The sequence below is a fragment of the Lemur catta genome, chromosome 21, assembly GCF_020740605.2.
Source record: "Lemur catta isolate mLemCat1 chromosome 21, mLemCat1.pri, whole genome shotgun sequence".
Classification (NCBI taxonomy): Eukaryota; Metazoa; Chordata; class Mammalia; order Primates; family Lemuridae; genus Lemur; species Lemur catta.
The window spans coordinates 16,413,983-16,419,951 of record NC_059148.1 but is presented as its reverse complement, the minus strand read 5'-3'; the positions used below and the strand labels follow the sequence as shown (position 1 = coordinate 16,419,951).

General features: G+C 38.6%; 1 pseudogene; it reads left to right on the top strand.

Moving 5' to 3' along the window:
• Positions 1–3,577: 3,577 nt before the first annotated feature.
• LOC123625852 lies at positions 3,578–5,730 on the top strand (annotated as a pseudogene).
• Positions 5,731–5,969: the final 239 nt, after the last annotated feature.

Sequence of the window (5,969 nt, the reverse complement as noted above, 5' to 3'; positions counted from 1 at the left end):
CCAACGCCCAGCCAGCCAACGGTAGTAACCTGCGGAGAGCGCCCCTCCACCCCCACCAGACGCCTCGAGGCGGGCGTGCAACTGCGCCTGCGCAGTGTTGCTGTGCGCTCACTGCACGTGCTGCGGCTTCCGGCGCATGCGCTTTGGAAGCATTGCGAGCCTGCTGTGAGGTCCGTGGCTAGTGGGGTCTCCTCACATAGGGGTATCTCAGGGGCGAGCAAGGGCCCACTCGCACCCCGGCAGACGGAAAACAGTTTTTGTACAAATATCCTTATGGCCGGGTGCTTTTATTAGTGCAAGGTAGAGAACTTGGAAAGGAAGCCGCGTGCTTTTCATTTTGCCTTAAAGGACCTGCCGGTGTGGCCTCTCACGGGACCCGAGGCCGAGCTTCTGAGGCCTCCTGGGTGTTACAAGTTTGGCCCATTTTCTACACGTTTGTCCTCGACTTGGTTGCCGGTGTTTGTTCAAAGGTAAATATTTCAAGGTTTTCGGGTTTCCTATCATGCTTGAGAAAATCCATATTCTTCCCTTACCCCCGCTGCCCACAAACATTGTTACATTTTGTCGCAATGTTTTTTATTTTGCGTTTCAACCTTCAGTCCCTGTGGAATATATTTTAGTATAAGCGGTAAGGTAGGAGTCACGCTTTGTTTCTTTTCCAGGTGGAAATTCACTTATCCCAGTTCCACTTACGAAATGAACCGCTTTGGTTATTATTTATATTCCAGTCTATTTGGTTTGGACCTGTTGGGTTTGAGATGACCCTTACACAATGGAGACATCTGTCTGCAGTTGCACAGGTGAGTCTGATGTGAGGGGTGAGGTCCTAGCTGAAGCGGTAATCTTGGACGTCATCAGCATGTAGATGGATCATTCTCCCTCTTTGTGTTTCTTTTTAAAAATACTTTCCCAGTCTAAGAATTCTCTCACATTAAATTTTAAATTGCTTTATTCAGTTCTCCCATCCCTGCGGGGAGCGGGGGGCAGAATCCGTTGGGATTTAAATTATAATTGCATTAAATTTAAATGTAACTTTTGGGAGCATTGACGTTTTTATGATATTATCTCCCCAAAGAAAACGAAATGGTTTTCCATTTGTTCAAGACTTATTTTTGGATCTTCTAATAAGATTTTATAATTTCTTCATACGGGTTCTATAACTTTCTGGTTAAATTTATTCCTAAGTGTTTTATGGTTTTGTCACTATTGTGATGGGATGCTTTTTTTCCATCTATGGTACTTACTGATTATTAATATAGAGAAAAGTGAATGATTTAATATAATTTGTTTTCTGTCTTGCAAAGTCCCATAGTTTTAAAAAGAAATCTCCTGTTTTTCATAGATACAATTTGCAAACTTGCCATTATGCCAATTTAATTGTCATTTTTCCGTAGTTAGAGCCGCTGAAACAATGTTGAATAATTATCCAGGTCCTGTTTCTTATGTGGATAGAAATCCACATGTGAGGATTGGCTTTAAGTTTCCTTCAGTTTTTCTCTAACTTGGGGCCTCTGAGACTCTTTTCTAGCTGCCAGTCCTGAGTTGGGCGCCAGGGGGCACTAGTCACACAGAATGAAATGTGGGTTGTACCTCTGCCCCCCACAGACTGGCTGAATTTTGTGAAATGCCTTTTCACCATCTACTAAAACTTTATGGAGTTTTTTCCTTTAAGCTGCTGTTTTAACAGTTATTTTTGTTAGACATTAAGTAGCTACAAAATAATACTGTATTTACGAAATATTTGTAAAGGTGGAAGAATATACAATGAACACTCATCACCTAGTTTATTATTACTTTATAAATGTCCCTCCTGGATCCCTTTCCTCCCTGCTCAGAGGTCACCATCATCCTGAATTATGTTCATCTTTTCTTTATACTTTTATGACCTCAGTTTGTATTCCTAAATAACTGTTTTGTTTTGCCTGTTTCTGAACTTAGATGGACATAACATTTACTATTCTGTGGTTTGCTTTTTCTTTTCAACATTGTGTTCCAGAAATTCATCCATGTTGGATGTAGCTGTTAATTTATTCATTTTCACGACCGTATAGTATTTTGTATGTTAAATAACAGAGGCTCTCTAAAAGACAAGATATCTGTTTGGGAAGAAAGCATTGCAGTGTCATTCAATATGAAATGTCTGATTTCACATCAAAAATGTGGTTTATTATATCTCAAACAAGAAGCAGTAAAATTAATCAAAGTATGCTCCTAAACTATCAATATAGTTTTGCCATCTTAACGGTCGCTTGTTTATGCCAGCAGTGAAGAAGCTAGGAGAGTGAGTGGTGATGAAATCGCAAAAGGCATTTTCCACAGCTAGTTGAGAATTGAATATTTTTGCTTGCAAGAAGTGGTCCAAAGCCCAGAAGAAGTGTTAGTTGTTGCAAGGTCTGGTGAATACAGTGGATGACAGAGAGTTCCAAGTCCAGCTTCTGTAATTTGAGCAGCGTTGTTTATGTGACATGTGGTCAAGTGTTGACTTGCAAGAGGATTGGCCTGTCTCTATTGCCCAACCTCAGCTGCTTAATCTCATCATTTCATACAACTGGTTGCAGTAGAAATCCACTGTAATCAATTGACCAGGTTTCATAAAGCTGTAGTGAATAATACCAGCGCTGGACCACCAAACAGATACCATTAGCTTCTTTTGATGAATATTCGGTTTTGGACTGTGTATTAGTACTTCATCTTTGTCCAACCATTGTGCCAAATGCTTGTGATTGTCAAAAAGAATGTATTTTTCATCACATGTAACAATGCAGTGTAGAAATGATTTGCCTTTATGTCATGACAGCAAAGAAAGGCAAGCTTCAAGATGATTTCTCTTCTGATGCTCATTTAATTCATGTGGAACCCATCTATCCAGCTTCTTTACCTTGCTGATTTGTTCCAAATGGTCAGCTGTTAGAATAGTAATGCCAAACCTTGCTGCTAATTCACTGTAGGTTGAAATGGATTTGCTTCCACTACAGCTTTCAGCTCATCATTATCCACCTTGGTCTCAGGTCATCCACATGGCTCATTTTCAAGATTAAAATCACCAGAATGGAACTTCTCAAACCATTGATGTATCGTGCATTCATTATCCACATCCTTCCCAAACACTTTGCTGATATTTCCAGCTATCTGCACTGCATTGGTTCTACAACAGCACTTCCATTCAAAACTAACAAAAATTTTTGACTTATCCATGGTTTCACAAAAATTGCTCTAAAAAAAATAAATCTGAAAGATAATCACAAGCCAAAACGTGTTTGAAAGACTGAGGGTGTACCTTCACAATAAAAATAAAACAGCTATCAAAATGAAATGTCAGAGATATCAACTGTCAAACTTAGTACTTAAGGAAATCAGACATTTCATACTTAATAACCTAATATTTAGGTTGACATATCACTGCTGAATACCAGACAGCAATGAAAATAAATGAATTATACCTACAATTGAATATACCATAATTTTTTATCCATTCCTTTGTGATTGGCATTTGGTTTGTTTCTAGTTTTTTGCAATTACAGTGCACCCCTGAACATTCTTATTTATGTCCCCTGTTGGATGTGTGTAGGACTTTCTCCCTAGGATATAATCCTTGGAATAGAATTGCTGAGTCATAGGTCACGTCCATTTCAACTTTACTAGGTAATGCCAGATTGTTTTCAGAAGCGGTTGTGGGGCTGAGGAGAGGTCGCCAGGCTCTGAGGTGCAGGAATTAAGATGGCATCTTTTACTCCAAGGAAGAGGAAGCAGCATTCTTTGAACTGTGAAAGCCTGTTGTCAGATATTCCATCAAAGAAATCAATTTTGCACTTCTCTGAAAATCTATTTCCATCACCTAATAAGAAGCACATTTGTCAAAGTGATAAAAATTAAGAAAAGGTGCATTGCTCTCAACAAGGCCATTTCATCTTAAGTCCACTCAAAACAGCTGAAGAAGATAGACTGCCATCCGCAAATCAAGATTCACCATTTAAATCTGCTGTGTCCACTGTATCCTTTTTACAACAACAAAAATAAGTCATACCTCAATCCACTGGAGAGAAAGCTAATAAAAGAGAGTAGATCCACACTTGTCTAAAAACTAATAATGAAGATAAATCTTTTCCTGGTGTGACAAAAAAATTCAGGGAAAAGCAGTTTGCTCCAAGAAGAGGAAGAAAACACCACAGAAGAGTTTAACTGCTAAGTGTCAACCAAGTTATAAGCACATCAAGCCTATATCAAGGAATTCTAAAAATTCTAAGCAAAATCGAGTGTTCTATAAGCCAAATATGGAGAAAGAAAATAATTGTTATTCAGCTAAAAATAATCCTAATGCTCTTTGAGTTTTAAGCCAAAAAATAAAACCACAGGTTACACTCCAGGGTGGAGCAGCATTTTTTTGTTAGTAGAAAAAAATCCTGTCTTAGAAAAATTTCTCGGGAAAATAAGCCATCACTGGGACTCACCTAAAAGAATAAATCAGTAGTGACTGAAGAGTCTGATGTAGAGACTGTCAGTGAAAGAAAAACTTTTGAGACAAGGCAAGTGCCAAAGTGCTTATTACTGGAAAGGAAATTGAACATTGAGCTACTGAGTGCAAGAAGTAAAAATGAAGACAAATCAATAAAGGAATCGTCAAATGGAGTAGTTTCTTCAATGGAATGCAAAGTAGATAAAAATAAGTGTTTTTCTTCAGAGGATTCTCTTAGAACAAGACAGTGTCTCCCGAGTCCATCATCTATCCCACCTTCAGTGTGTCTTCAGTCAATACAAAAAGATCTCTAGCTGAAGAACAGTCTTCTGTGGGATCCATCGTATGTACTAACGTCTTGAAACAGACCAATACCCAGAAAAATACTAATGCCACAGATACAAATAAAGAATCAAAAGACTAGCTCATCATTGATGCAGGTCAGAAACATTTTGGGGCTACTATGTGTAAATCTTCTGGCATGATATATAGTGCTTCCAGCCCTGAAGATGAAATGCAGCATGCTTAGCATCACTCACAGATTTCTGGAAGGAATCAAATATGTGGGGTGGAAGAAAGAACGAGTAGTAGCAGAGTTTTGGGATGGGAAAATCATGTTGGTCCTGCCATGTGATCCAGGTTACGCTCTCAGAAAGGTAGAAGATGTCCAAGAACTTGTTGATAATGAATTGGGCTTCCAGCAAGTTGTTTCCCAGTGTCCAAACAAAACCAAAACTTTTGTCTTTATATCTGATGAAAAGAGAGTAGTTGGATGTTTAATTGCAGAGCCCATCAAACAGGCCTTTTGTGTCTCTGAACCAACTGGCCCAGAATCCCTAAGCTCTAAAGAATGTCCTAGGGCTTGGCAATGTTCAAATGTACCAGAACCGGCAATCTGTGGGATAAGTAGAATCTGGGTTTTCAGATTAAAGAGAAGAAAGCGCAATGCTAGACGACTAGTGGATACTCTGAGGAATTGCTTCATGTTTGGCTGTTTTCTCAGCACTGGATGAAATAGCATTCTCTGACCCAACACCAGACGGCAAGTTATTTGCAACCAAGTACTGCAACACCCCTAATTTCCTGGTATAAAATTTTAATAGTTAAAGCCGATCTCAAATATAAAACAGTTACTGTGTGGATAAGTTCAGAAATTATCTAGGGATTCAAAGAAAATGAAATTCTTTGGGTGATGTATTAATTAGCACTATGAATCTTTAATTTTGAAACTTTGTAGCTGTAACAGAAAAATTACTTGACTCCTGTGTAAGAGTATTGACAAAGCAAGGTGTTTTCTACAGAAATGTGACCTGGTCTTCTGTTTTTTTTAGGATTTTTGTTTGTTTGTTTTTGTTTGTTTGTTTTTTGTTTTTAATTTAAACAGGTTTATTTTGAGCTTGAATGTGTGTGACCAGCCTGGAGCACATTGCCTCAAGAGGTCTTGAGAAAATGTACTCCAACTTGGTCTTTTATAAAGCACAGCTTTAGCCCAGGATTATCTCATGCCACATCAGAA